Source organism: Panthera onca, chromosome B2, assembly GCF_046562875.1.
Source record: "Panthera onca isolate mPanOnc1 chromosome B2, mPanOnc1 haplotype 2, whole genome shotgun sequence".
Lineage (NCBI taxonomy): Eukaryota > Metazoa > Chordata > Mammalia > Carnivora > Felidae > Panthera > Panthera onca.
The window spans coordinates 116568158-116583275 of record NC_138343.1 but is presented as its reverse complement, the minus strand read 5'-3'; positions in this window follow the sequence as shown (position 1 = coordinate 116583275).

The following is a 15118-nucleotide window of genomic DNA, read 5'->3' as shown; positions in this document are numbered from 1 at the left end:
AAAGAAACAGCAGTGGCTTAAAATGAAGAATTTTTTGGTGTATTTAAATGACAACAAACAAACAAAAACAAACAAAAATAAATGATATTCTTTATAGAATGTGATAATGTAAGTGATAGTAAAATACTTATTACTTATACCAGAAATGTCAGAGGAAGAAATTGACACTTTTATTCTGTTTTGTTTGTTTTTAGTTTGGTAATGTGGTGACATTGAGTTTTGAATAATAAACCAAATTTGCATTTCAGGGATGAACTCAACTTGGGTCATGATGGCTTTTTAATTTTTTTTTTAATTTTTTTTTTTTAACGTTTATTTATTTTTGAGACAGAGAGAGACACAGCATGAACGGGGGAGGGGCAGAGAGAGAGGGAGACACAAAATCAGAAGCAAGCTCCAGGCTCTGAGCCATCAGCCCAGAGCCCGACGCGGGGCTCGAACTCGCAGACCGCGAGATCGTGACCTGAGCCAAAGTCGGACACTTAACCGACTGAGCCACCCAGGCGCCCCCATGATGGCTTTTTTAAATATTGCTGGATTCTTTTAGCAAGTATTCTGGTAATGTTCCTGAGTCTACATTCATGAGGGATATTAGAATGTAGTCTTTTTTAGTAGTGTCTTTGTCTAATTTTAGTATGAGGATAATGATGGTACCATAAAATGAGTTGGAAAGCATTCCCCCCTCTTTTAATTCTTGAAGTGTTTGTGTATAATTGACATTATTTATATCTTAAATGCCTGATGAAACTCATCAAAGAAACCTCTGAGCTTGGAGTTTTCTTTATGGGGACATTTTCAACTATGAATTTTATTTCTTCAACACCTATTAAGGCTTTTCATGTAATTTAATTCATGTTTTCTTGAGTAGGTATTGTTAGCTTGTGTCTTTCAAAGAACACATTTCAAAGAACAAAGAACTTCATCTTGGTTGTCAAATTTATTGGCAGTCTATTTTCCATAATATTTCCCTACTCCCTTTTTTTAAAAACATTTTTAATGTTTATTTTTGACAGAGAGAGAGACAGACAGACAGACAGAGCATGAGTTGGGAAGGGGCAGAGAGAGAGGAAGACACAGAATCCGAAGCAGGCTCCAGGCTCTGAACTGTCAGCTCTGAACCCAGTGAGGGACTCAGGGGAACCCATGAATCATGAGATCATGATCCGAGCTGAGGTTGGATACCCAACTGACTGAGCCACCCAGGCACCCCCTTTTTTTCCTTTAAAAAATTTTTTTAATGTTTATTTTTGAGAGAGAGAACTTACTGCCTTTTTAATATCTGTAGCATGTGTAATGGTGTCTTCTCTCTCATTCTTAATACGGTAATTTGTGTCATCTCTATTTTCCTAAACAATGCATCTACAAGTTTATCAATTCTACTGATCTTTTTAAACATGATGGTTTCGGGCGCCTGGGTGGCGCAGTCGGTTAAGCGTCCGACTTCAGCCAGGTCACGATCTCACGGTCCGTGAGTTCGAGCCCCGCGTCAGGCTCTGGGCTGATGGCTCAGAGCCTGGAGCCTGTTTCCGATTCTGTGTCTCCCTCTCTCTCTGTCCCTCCCCCGTTCATGCTCTGTCTCTCTCTGTCCCAAAAATAAATAAACGTTGAAAAAAAAAAAAAAATTAAAAAAAAAAATAAATAAACATGATGGTTTCATTGATTTCCTGTATCATCTTCATTTTTATTATATTGGTTTCTGCTTTTATCTATATTATTTGTTTACTTTTTTTTATTTTAGGTTTAATTTGTTTTTCTGTTTCTAGTTTCTTAAGGTGGAAGTTTAAGTAATTGGTTTGAGATCTTTCTTTTCTTCTCCTATAAACATGTAATGTTCTGAGATTTCTTCTAAGCACTCCTTTTGCTACATTGTATAAATGTTGATGTTGATTTTAATTTTTACTCTGTTCAAAATATTTTATTATTTTTCTTGTGATGTCTTTTTTGTACCATGGATTACTAGAATTTTAGAAGTGTGTTTTTAAATTCTACCAGTGTCTTTTTAGTTATCGATTTCCAGTTTAACACCTCTGAGTTTTGACACCATAATTTGTATAATTTCAATCTTTTAAAGTGTATTGAAATTTGTTATTTGGTCCAGAATGTGGTCTATTTTGGTGACTGTCCTATTTGCCCTTGAAAAGAATGTGTATTCTATTTGTTGGGTGTAGTGGGCTGATAGCATTGTTCGAGTGTTCTGTATCCTTATGACTATGTACTCTATCAATTATGGAGAGAGAAGTATAGTCTTTGTTTTGTCTATTTTTTCTTTGAGGTTTATCAATTTTTGTTTTATGTAATTTAAAGTTCTGTATTTAGATGAATGTATCAAGACTTTTTATATGTTCTTAATGGGCATATAAATGTTTATCTTTATCAATAAGAAATGTCCTTCCTTATCCTTAGTAATATTCCATGTTCTGAAATCTATCTAGGAGAAAAATATCTATTCTAACATTCTTCTGAATAATGTTAGTCTGATATATTCCTCTTCATCAATTAACTTTTCACCTGTTAGAAGTGTCATTTGTCTTTATCTTAAAGCAAGTTTTTCTTGAACTCAGCATCTAATTGTCCCGTTTTTTATTTAAATAATCTCTGCTTTTTAATGGAGTCTTAGGCCATTTACATTTAATGAAATTGTCAATATGTTGGTTTAAATCTACCATATTGCCATTCATTTTCTATTTGTCTTATCTGATCTTTGTTTCTTTTTACCTCTTTTCCTGCCTTATTGTTTAATTTAATAATTTTCAAGATTTCATTTTATCTTTTCTATTTATTAGCACTAAAATATTTTAAAGTCTTTGTTCTAGAGTTTACAACATAAGGATTCAATTTGTCCCAGTATACCTCCAAATAACGCTTTACTATAGTATCCTTCCATCTTGCCTTATTAGCCTTTGTTGGAAACTGTTGTTGCATACATTTTACTTCTACGTATATTATTAATCCCACAATATGCTATCTTTTGCTTTAGACCATTAATTACCTTTCAGATTTATTTTTAATGGTGAAATATGTTTTATATTTACCCACACTTTTACAATTTCTGGTGCTCTTCATTTCTTTGTATAGATCCAAATTTCTATCTGGTCTTATTCTTCTACCTGAAGAACGTCATTTAACATTTTTTTTTTTTTTTTTTTTTGTAGTCAAGTTCTACAGGCAACTTCTCTTAGCTTTTGCTTGTCTAAAATAGACATTACCGGGGCGCCTGGGTGGCTCAGTCGGTTAAGCGGCCGACTTCAGCTCAGGTCACGATCTCGCAGTCTGTGAGTTCGAGCCCTGCGTCGGGCTCTGTGTTGACAGCTCAGAGCCTGGAGCCTCTTTCGGATTCTGTGTCTCCCTCTCTCTCTCTGCTCCTCCCCTGTTCATGCTCTGTCTCTGTCTCAAAAATAAATAAACGTTAAAAAAAAATTAAAAAAAAATAATAAAATAAAATAGACATTACCTTATTTTTGAATGGTATTGTTTTGGTTTTTTAAAAATATTTATTTACTTATTTTGAGAGAGAGAAGGAAAGAGAGAGCGAGTGGGGGAGGGGCAGAGAGAGGGTAAGAGAGAATCCCAAGTAGGCCCCTCACTGTCAGCACAGTGTCTGATGTGGGGCTCCATCTCATGACCACGAGATTATGATCTGAGCCAAAATCAAGAATCAGATGCTTACCCGACAGCCACCCAGGGGCCCCTGACTGCTATATTCTTTGAATAAAGAATTCTGGGGTGACAGTATAATTTTTTCCCTCTGCACTTCAAGATGTCCCTTCATCATCTTCTGGTTTACATTGTTTTCAGACAAGAAGTCTGTAAAATTGCTGTCATTCCTTTGTATGGAAGATGACTTTTTTCCTCTGGCTACTTTTAAGATTTTCTCATTCTCACTGGTTCTCAGCAATTTGACTATAATACGACATGTAATTTTTGTTTGTTTTTTCTACTTGGAGTTTGTTAGATTTCTTAGATTTGCAGATTTATAGTTTTCATCAAATTTGGAAATTTTTGTTGCCTTTTTTTGTTTGTTTCTCTTGCTCTTTCTGGGACTCCAATTACATATATGGTAGACTGATAATTTTCTTCATGTCACTGTGCTCTGTTTATTATTTTCTGTCTTTTATCTCTGTACTTCATTCTACTCACCCTCCCCCTTTCCCCAGTACTTCATTTTTTTTTTCTGGTTTAGGATGAGTCTTTATTTTATTTTTTTATTTTTTTATTTTTTTGGCACAGAACATTTTTTTTTTTTATTTTTTTCAATATATGAAATTTATTGTCAAATTGGTTTCCATACAACACCCAGTGCTCATCCCAAAAGGTGCCCTCCTCAATACCCATCACCCACCCTCCCCTCCCTCCCACCCCCCCTCAACCCTCAGTTTGTTCTCAGTTTTTAAGAGTCTCTTATGCTTTGGCTCTCTCCCACTCTAATCTCTTTTTTTTTTTTTTCCTTCCCCTCCCCCATGGGTTTCTGTTAAGTTTCTCAGGATCCACATAAGAGTAAAAACATATGGTATCTGTCTTTCTCTGTATGGCTTATTTCACCTAGCATAACACTCTCCAGTTTCTTTCATGTTGCTACAAAGGGCCATATTTCATTCTTTCTCATTGCCACGTAGTACTCCACTGTGTATATAAACCACAATTTCTTTACCCATTCATCAGTTGATGGACATCCAGTACTTCATTTTGGATAGATTCTGTAACTAGGTCTTCTACTTCACTAATCTTTTATCTTTGCAAAGTCAAGTATGCTGTTCATTCCCTCCACTGTATTTTTTTTTAATTTTTTTTTAACGTTTTTATTTATTTTTGAGACAGAGAGAGACAGAGCATGAACGGGGGAGGGGCAGAGAGAGAAGGAGACACAGAATTGGAAGCAGGCTCCAGGCTCTGAGCCATCAGCCCAGAGCCCGTCGCAGGGCTCGAACTCACGGACCGTGAGATCGTGACCTGAGCTGAAGTCGGACGCTTAACCAACTGTGCCACCCAGGCGCCCCTCCACTGTATTTTTAATTCAGAGATTGTGTTTTTCATCTTTAGGAATATCATTCTCTTAACACTTTCAATTTCCCTTTTCAGCATGATCGTACTTTCTTTTACATATTTGAGTATTTGTATCATGTTTGCAACAATGCCTCAATATTTTCTGCAAATTCTGTCATCTCTGTCATTTATTTTCTATTTCTGGTGACTGACTTTTCTCAGTCTTCACTTTTTCCTTCTTTCCTCACTGACTTTTGAGAGAATGCTGAATGTTATGAATTTTATATTGTTGGCTGCTGGATTTTCTTGTATTTTTAAAATACTATTTGATTAGTTTCTGGAAAGCAGTCAAGTTTCCTTTAGATTAGTTTATTCCTTGTGGGATTTATTTTTAAGCTCTTTTAAGTTGGGTCTAGAGTAGTCTTTACTATTAGGAGCAATTTTGCTCTACTTCAAAGACGTGGCCCTTCTAGTCTCATGTTTTTAATGCACTCTCTCCACTCTGATTTAGACTGTATGTGAGCTCTGAGAATTGTCTGTCTTTCAAATTCTCAGTAATCACTCTTTTCTTGAAAGCTATTTTTGTCTGGCCTTATGGAGCATTCACCCTATGTATGAACATTTTGGTATTCAAAGAAAGATTCAAGGGTTCCCTATTGTAGATTTCTGAAGATTTCTCTCTGTGTACCTCCCTTCTTCGGGTAACCTGTCCCATGAATTCTATTTGATTCATCCTCTTAGACCATCAACCTTGGTCTACCCAACACAGAATAATTGTCAGACTTTATTAGGTTTCCCCTACCCATGCTGCAGAGAATTACCTCTGGGCAGAAAGTATAGATGATGGTAGATTTAACATCAATTTTTTCACTTCAGAATTTACAGTCCTGTGTTGGCAGCTTTCCAATGTTTGAAAATAGTTTTCCTTATAATTTTTGACTATTTAGATACTTATGGCTGGAAGTTATTTTTGACTATATTACTCCCTCATGGAAGAAACAGAATTCCACATATTCATTATTCATATTATTATTGTATTCTTCTGTATTGATGTTGGAGGAGCTGATGCAGAAAAAAATTTGCTGCTATAAATTATCAAGCTTTTAATATCTTTGTATATAATGCATCTCCTTGGGGGCAGGATATGAGTGTGAAGGTAGGAGGTGAAGTCTGTCACATAATTGCGCCTATGGTTTCTCAAGGGAAAGAATCATTACTGGATTATCTTTCTGTTCACAGAGTAATAATAATACTTTGCAAATAATTGGCTCCCCAACACTATTGGCCAATGAGCAAAGGAAGAAAGGAATGAATGGATGAAAATGGAAGAATATATAATCAGAGATAGGATTCTTTTTCAAATAATATAAATACATTTTTAAGATCTTGTTACATATTGCTCTTTCGCTCTTTGAAAAAATGGCAGCCATTTATATTACCATCAGTCAAAAAAGCATTTACTCATTTTTTTACAGGTCTGCCAACATGTAGCTAAATCATTTTTATGTTTCTAAGAACTGATGAACAGCAAACATCCAGAACCATTAATTTGCACACTAGACCTTCAAACGTCTATGCCAATTTTCTTCCTAGAATTAGGATCTCTTAATACAAAATTTTGCCTGAGAAGAGTTTTTCAAGTTATTTACACAACTATCCCTTGTCAATCATTTCTGTATTCACAGTTTTATTTCAAAGATATCAGTAGAAATATTCTAGATTACTATTATGTTTATTAACCTAATATCAGCATTTTAGTCTTTTAACATGAACCATTTATTAGCCATATTGTATAATTTTGTCCTGATCTGAAGTTATTAAAAATATCTTCAAAATTAATATCAAGATATTTTGAAGAGTTTGAAAGATGTGAGCAAATCAATGTATTTTAATATCATGTAAAAAAAGACTTCCTGAAAATTAGGGTAGTAAAGGGGCACCTGGGTGGCTCAGTTGGTTAAGCATCTGACTTCAGCTCAGATCATGATCTCACGGTTTGGGAGTTCGAGCCCTGCGTCAGGCTCTGTGCTGACAGTTCAGAGCCTGGAGCCTGCTTCAGATTCTGTGTCTCCCCCTCTCTCTGTCCCTCCCATGCTCATGCTCTGTCTCTCTCTGTCTCTCAATAATAAATAAATGTTTAAAAAAATTTTTAATAAGTATATTTAAATGATTAAGATATTATAAACTAAACAAATAAGAACATGAAAAAACTAGAAGTCACTGAAAATTGCCTGGCAAATTTTATATAGAAAAAAAGGGGTTTGTAGAAAAGAAATAGTCACTAGAATTGAACAATTACTAAACGTATTAAACATAAGATTTATGAATACAGAAAGAGATTTAGCAAATTGGTAGATTCTACTGAGAAAACTATCCCAAAAGCAACACAGTTAAAGAGATAATGTGAAAGAGCAGTGAACAGACAAAAGATAGGAGAAAATGTAACATTTGTGTAACTGGTATTCCATGAGAAGACAGTATAGAGAATAAAAGATAGGCAAATTTTTGAATAATATATGTGTAGAAGTTTTCCAAATTTAATGTAGATAGGAATCCATGGTTTGTAACTCAAACAAGTAATCAGTAAGATAACATCACTACATACTTAACACAAACTCCTACATGTCAGAAACAAAAAGATTTTAGGCAATGAAGCACAAAAACCAGACATATAAACAGCATCAACAGAAGCAAAAAGTGGAATAATATATTCAAAATGTTCAGAGAAAAATAACTGAGACGCTAGATTTAATCTATTATTCAAATGGAGGTCAAAATGAAGGACTATTAAGATAAATACAACCCAAGAGAATTTACTGTTAACAAAAGTTGCTGAATGAATTATTAAGGAAAGTACTGCAGAAAGAACAGTAATTGCAGAACGCAATGAGATGCAAGAAGGAAGAAAATAACTTTTTTACATATGGGTAAATCTTAAAAAGAGGGGATTGAATATATAAAACAAAAATGGAATTTGATGACCAATTATTCGTGGCTATAAAAACAAGGTGATATGAACATCCTGGACAATATTAGCAGGTAAGACAGGTGGTGGATCATTAAAGTTAAATTATTCTTTAGGAAGAGAAAGCAGAGTAATATTTAAAAATATTTTTAAACTTTATTTTTTAATTTACAAGATGTAAATTCACTCTACTTGCTGTACAGTTCTGAGCTTTGACAAATGCATAGTGTCATTTAGTGACACCGCCATCAAGATACAGAACAGCTCCATGTCTCAAAAAATTGCATTGAGCACCTCCTTTGTAGATAATCCCTCTCCCTACTCCTAACTGCTGACAACCACTGATCTGTTCGCCATCCCTGTAGTTTTGCCCTTTCCAGACTACCATACACATGGGATCATGCAGAATGCACTCTGCTGGGTCTGGCTTATTTCACTTAACATGTGCAGTTGAACTTCATCCACAGGGTTGCATACCTCACAATTCTCATCTGTTTTATTCCTGAGTAGTAGTCTGTCCAACAATTCCAATATCTCATCCTCTCAGGGTTGGCATCCAATGATGATCTCTTATGTATTTTTCCTTTATGTATCCTTTATGTATTATCCTTTATGTATCTTTTCCTGGTGTCTTTTATAAAATTTGTACTGGATTATGGGCATTTGGAATATTATGCTGTGAGAGTCTGGGTTCTCTTAAAATCCTGTGGGCAATGTTGACTGGAACTGGTCAATATTAGATCGAAAGCTCTGTTGCAATCTGTGGGCTGTGGTTGTGCTGTTAGTTCAATTTTCAGACGTATGCTATACTATGGGGTCTGCTCTATGCACAAAGCACTCATGGTCCAGCCTGGAAATTGGGCACTGTTTTGTATCACAGTTCAGTTCTCTGAGACTTTGCTGTGCTTCTTTTTATCTGTTTTGTATATAGACAGATCAGGTGTGAGTTTGGTTTGTGTCCAATTACACACATAATTAGGGAGTCCCATTTCCCGGCGCTCTCATTTCAGGGATTCCCCTGCCTTCTCAGCTCCTAAGACCCCCTTTTCTCAGTTCTTCTGGCCAGAAAAAAAAATGGTCTAAGCTTTTACTAAGATAATCCTGTTTGTTTTTCTTTTTATCTTTTAACCTGCTAATGGGATTAAACATATTTTCTGTTATTGACCACTTTTTGCATGCATTCAATGAATTCCACTTGGTTATGTTACACCACTAATATTCTGTTAAATTCTGTATGTTAATATTTTCTATAGGATTTTTGCATTAACTTTCTCTCTCTCTCTCTCTCTCACCCCCCTCCACACACATTGCTGTGGGCTGAATTGTATGCCCCCCCATTCATATGTTGAAGTTCTAACCCCCAATATGATGGTATTTGGAGATAGAGCTTTTGGGAAGTAAGTGGGTTTAAATGAGGTCATGAGGGTGGGGCCTTCATAATGAGATTGGTGGCCTTACCAGAAGGGACACCAAAGAACTTACTCTCTCCACCATCTGTCTCCACCGTATGAAAACACAGCAAGAAGGTGGCTATCTGCAAGTCAGCAAGAGGGGTCTCCCCAGAACCTGACCATGCTGGTACCCTGATCTCTGACTTCCAGCCTCCAGTTGGTTAAACCATCCAGTCTATGGTATAGACTGATGTTATAGTAGCCTGAGCTGATCAATATACATCCTATTGATTGTATTTCTCTGGAGAACCCTGACAAATGCAGAAAACTTCCTTCTTCCCCTATGCTCTGAGACAATTTAAATAACATTGAAATTCTTTGTACTCTGAAAGTTATCTGATTGCTCTCTGAGTTTCTTATGTAGCTGTTCATCTGTTAGGTTTTCTATCTTTTCTGGGATCAATTATTATTTTTTAATATTTCTAAAAAATCATCTACTTCAAGTTTTCACATTTGTTTGCATAGTGTGAAGTATTGCCATATAATATCTTATGCTTCTTTTTTCAATTGTGGTTATTTCTGTCTTTTTCCTTCAAACTGAATGTATCAGAGTGAGACTTCAAAACAATTTCAAATTGCATCTCTGTCCCTAATAGTTAATATCTTTGGTTTACCCTTGGGTAACATTTTTCAAATATTAAGGAATGACATTACAGCACCCCTCCCCCATATTGGTGTACTTTTTGTTGTTGTTAAATAACTTTTGTCTTTCAACTTACATTTTGTACCTCTGCTCTTGGTCTATTTCTTTAGACATTTCTGATTTTTTAAATTTATTTTTTTAATGTGCTTATTTATTTCTTGGCACATTACTACCAATTTATTTTGTAAAGGTGAATGGTTTATATTTTTTTAGTGGCCTATATATTAATTTAATGGAACATGGTAACAGGAACTGTAAAGGCTGGACTCAATTCTCTGTCTAACCATTAAACATATTTAGAATAGTTAACCATTGTTACAAAGATATTTACCATTAAATGTAAATATATTACCATTAAATGTAAGCCATTTTTAGTTAATAAGCTAATAGTATAGAATTTAAGTATTCAACATGTTTCTAAACTGAGAAGTATTTAAAACCAAGCAACAGTTTTAATGATATCACAATAAAGATCTTTGTGTAGTAGAGACTGCTAACTTTCTTTCTCTCTCACCTTCCCTTGGAAAACAAACCTGCCTCCAGTTAGAGTCTACATTTCCCATCCTACCTTGTAGAGAGTCGTGACCACATAACTATGTTCTAGCCAATGGAATTCAGTGGAAGTGCAACATCAACATTCTCTCTCTCCAAGGGAATTATTTATCCTCTACTTTCCTTCCTTCCTCCTTTATGTGTCCTAGAACCAAGAGGTGCTGTTCAAAACAATATGAGCACAATGCATCTTTGTTCAGATTTTTTAAAAAAATGACTGCTCTGGGAAAGTAAAGATGTCCTTGCTTTGCCATTGAATTGATTAAAAACACTCTTCCTAAGATGATTTATAAAAAGGTGCCCTTTTGGATTGACTAATGAAAAATAGTTGCTGTTTCTCTCAATTTTCCCTAAGCTAGTGTGACAGCAGAGCATGGTCTGAATTTTGCCAATGAGCCACCTTCTACATGGGACAAGACGGTACCTGAGGGAATGGTCAAGCAACAAGAAAGAAGGAATCTGAATCCTGGAAGACTTTATGGAGCAGGGTCTACTCCATGAGAAAGAAACTGATTGATATCTTTTTTGAGCCATTGTATTTTGGGCTTCCATTATTGTAGTAGCTAAGTCTATACCTTAGTTATACTTCGGTTCCTATTCTATAGGAGTCACTGATTTAATACTTCGATATTGACTAAATAAATTCATCTCTTTATTCAATTCCCAAACTCATCGAGTGCAGATATCTTCAATGTAAGACAAAATTCAGTCTTTTAATTAGATCATCACAAAAAATGGATCTTGCTGACGCATACTTCTGTACAATGAACTTTTGTTATATATGCGAATAGTTTTAATTATATTTTTCCATGTTACTAGAGTCTATGTAAGGTGGACATCATTTAGCTTACTAGTATAATTGCTCTTATCATTTTCTCAGTAAATTTGCACATAGAATAATTTGCCTCTAAAAAGAAGAAAGAGGTTTCTTTCCCTCTAGTGAATCATGGAAGATTTCCAGACAGTCAACTCTGACCAAAATTCTTAGGGACTACAAAAATCCCATTTTTAGAAAATAGTGACTTTACAGGTGTGTATTGTGTCAATTACCACCATTGCCAGTTTCCAAACAACGAAAGTAATGGTCTCCCATCATGCCAACCAAATTTGGGCAGGCCTAGTGCTTGTCAGACCAAGTGAGTCTTTTAGTTCAGGGTGCAATATTTCTATATGCAGCACCACATTTTCACAAATGTTTGTTAAACACATAGCATTAGCCAGGTACTATGCCACACATAAATTATAAAAATTATCCTTACCTTGAGACACTTACCTATCAGCTGTTTGTAGAAGAGATAAATGAATACAGAGATAATTTCAGTGGAAAGCAGTGATTTTGATAAAAGCACAGTACCAGTCAGTTATTAATTTATTGCCTTTGTGCTCCCAATCCATCCTTCATTGCCTGCTTGTGACACGGAAACATTGGTCTCTTGCTAGCTGTTATGCTTTGTCAGTAGAGGGTGCTGGAGGGACACTGCAAGAGGGAGAGAGGTCCCTTCCTGGTTCAAGTGTGCATTCCAGCATTCTTGTGCTAGCCGTGTCGGGCTGGCACGTAGGACACTCAGTGGAGCTCACTTCTAGAGAGTTTCAACAGCATCGCCGTAAATATCTTTGTAGTAAGTTCCCAAAGTACTTCCATAGACTTTCCAGCAGTAAGAATGGCAGTACCTCCCAGGCAGGTGGCAGGTAGTTCTGCAGGCTTTCCAGGGGGCAGGGCAGTTCAGTGGCATCTCCCCGTCTCCAGGCATCAGCTTCTGGATGAGTTCTGCAGTCTCTCCAGCTGGCCTCACATCAGCAAGTTCAATGGCACACCCTCACCGGTGGATTCAGGCAGGCTCTGTGGGTGCTCAGAGACTTCAACAGTACTTCTTGAAGGTGACTTCCTGGCGGTTTTCTGGTAAGTCCAGCCGGTATCTGCTTGGCTTTGCAACCAGTTCAACAGCAGCCTCTGGAGGCAGCCTCTTAGCAAAACTCATCAGTAGCACAGTGGGCAATATCCTGGTAACTAGCCTTAGCCCATTGGCACTGCTGCAGGAAACTTCCAGTTTGTGAGTCCCAGACCCTACAGTTCATTCCCACCGGCCTCAGCTTGCGGATTGTGGACAGACTCTGGCCTGGGAAAACCAGCAAACCTCTCCAGTATCCAGTGGGCAGCAGCTATCCCAAAGAGGGCTGGATCCCAGGCCTGGGGAAGGCTTCCTTCCTTGAGTACCCCCCTCAGCCTTGGGGTTGAAGGGAAGAAGACCTTCCTTTACCCTTCTGGCTGGACTTAGTAATGTTTATTTTATTTTTGAGAGAGTGAGACTGAGCATGGGCAGGGGAGGGGCAGAGAGAGAAGAAGACACAGAATCTGAAGCAGGCTCTAGGCTCTGAGCTGTCAGCACAGAGCCCGATAAGGGACTTGAACTCATGAACCGCGAGATCATGACCTGAGCTGAAGTCGGACACTCAACTGACTGAGCCACCCAGGCGTCCCCCTTCTAGCTGGACTCAGAATGAAATTGACATGAGACAGATAAACGGGAGAAAATCAAATTTAATAGGCGTACATCTGTAGAATACACACACACATGAAATTCCAAAGACAATGAGGCAAAAGGAAGCTTATAAGAGATAAGGAGAGGGGTAGAGATCTGGGAATACAAAGGGGAGAAAGCTCATCAGCAAGAAGGTGAAAGGCGATGTTTGGAAAAAAAGGTTGTCCTATTATGCAGATAAGTCCCTTAGGTAAGGAGGAGCCTCTGTTAATAGCTCTCTTCTGGGTACAGGCTCTCGGGTCTTAAGTAAATGTAGGCAATTGATGGGGAAGCAGAGGGCTTTTCTTGCATTTGCTGGGTTTTGATTACTTTTAACTCAAAATAATCGTATTTTTTTTTTAAGTTTATTTATTTATTTTAAGAGAGATAGCAAGCAAGCATGCTAGCAAGGAAGGGGCAGAGAGAGAGGGAAAGAGAGAATTCTAAGCAGGCTCTGTGCTATCAGTAATCTCACAGACCCTGAGATCATGAACTAAGCTGAACTCAAGAGTCAGATGCTTAACCAACTGAGCCACTCAGGTGCAGCTTAACTCAAAATAATCTTTATGTCAAAGTGACCCATCTTGGGGTAGCCTGCCCTGGGTCCCCGCAGGGTATTCTTTACAGTTCTCTTTATTCCCTTTTAATAGTTTTCTTTGGAAATACAAAATAATTTTTCATATTAAGCTGTCTCTTTTCAAATTACTGTGAGGTTTTTGTCTCCTTACTGGAACCTGACTTAATAAGCACTATTATTAATTATTATCATCATCATCTTAACCATAAATTGGTTGTCCCTAAATTAACAATGATACATGAACACTATTTATATGGAGTATAATGATATGCCAATATACCCATATTTACATGTTTTCCCTCTTTGCGTAATAAGGTACACCTTAAGTAATCACTATTTTTCTAACCTCTTTTTCCCACTTAGAGAATCACTTCTAACTTATTTTTATCTGAAAAGTTTACCTGAAAGATCCATTCTCATATCATCTAAAAATGAATGCTGAGGAAATAGTACAAAGTGTAGCATACTAGAGAAATTTATTTTCCTAGTCAAGAAGCGAAGTGCATTATAAATTTAGCCCAAAAGTTCAGTAATCCACTGGCCTTGAGGATTGAGTTTGTGAAAAATGGGGATATTAATCAGCCCATACTCAACTTCACTGCCTCATGGACACTGAAGGTTCTGAACAGAACTTCTGTGGGGAGACTCAGAAACCAATAGGAGTTTAGTAGCCAGTGGAGTGAGACCGTTAATTCCTTTTAAAAAATATTAATCATGGAATAGTATTTTATAGCTTCTGGAAGCAAGTTCTCATGGACCTTTGGGGGGGCATTGTCCCTATAGTTTTGTAGGGAGTTATGAATACAGAAGCTTGAGGCCACATATTCTAGAATTCAGCTTGAGTAACACAGTAACATTCAGCTGGGGCCCTACTATGTGAAACGTACAATGGGACAAAGATGGACCCATTTGCTGCCCTTAAGGAGTTTATAATCTAGTAGAGGCTCATATAGATGACAAATAGAATGCAGGACAAGACCGAATGAGTGATCAATGAGAAGCATGGCAGCCATGGGAAAGTGCCTCCTACCCTCCGCTGCACAAAGCATAGATGACGAAGACCATAGCCCTTGATAGTCGTACAGCATTTTTTGGTGAAACCACACATCCCACAGGCTTCTCCTAGGCAAAAACTGATGGTGGCATTGATACTAAAGCATCTCATTTCTGGGAGAAGCTGGACTCCTCTAATGGACGACTTTGGCTTTAGGATTCATCAACGGGCCTCACTGAACTTTCCTTAGAACTGCACCGCATCCAGCTTCCTTCCTCACTTCTCTCTCCTTCACTCTGGGTCAGACTTGATTATAATCTGAAGGCTCCCAGCCTTACCCAGCTCCCTCCCCCCTTTTTTCCCCAGACATTTTTTTAAATAAAGTTGTCGCACATTTAATCCCAGCTTGGCTCAGCTGCTGGGAGGATCCAAGCTTA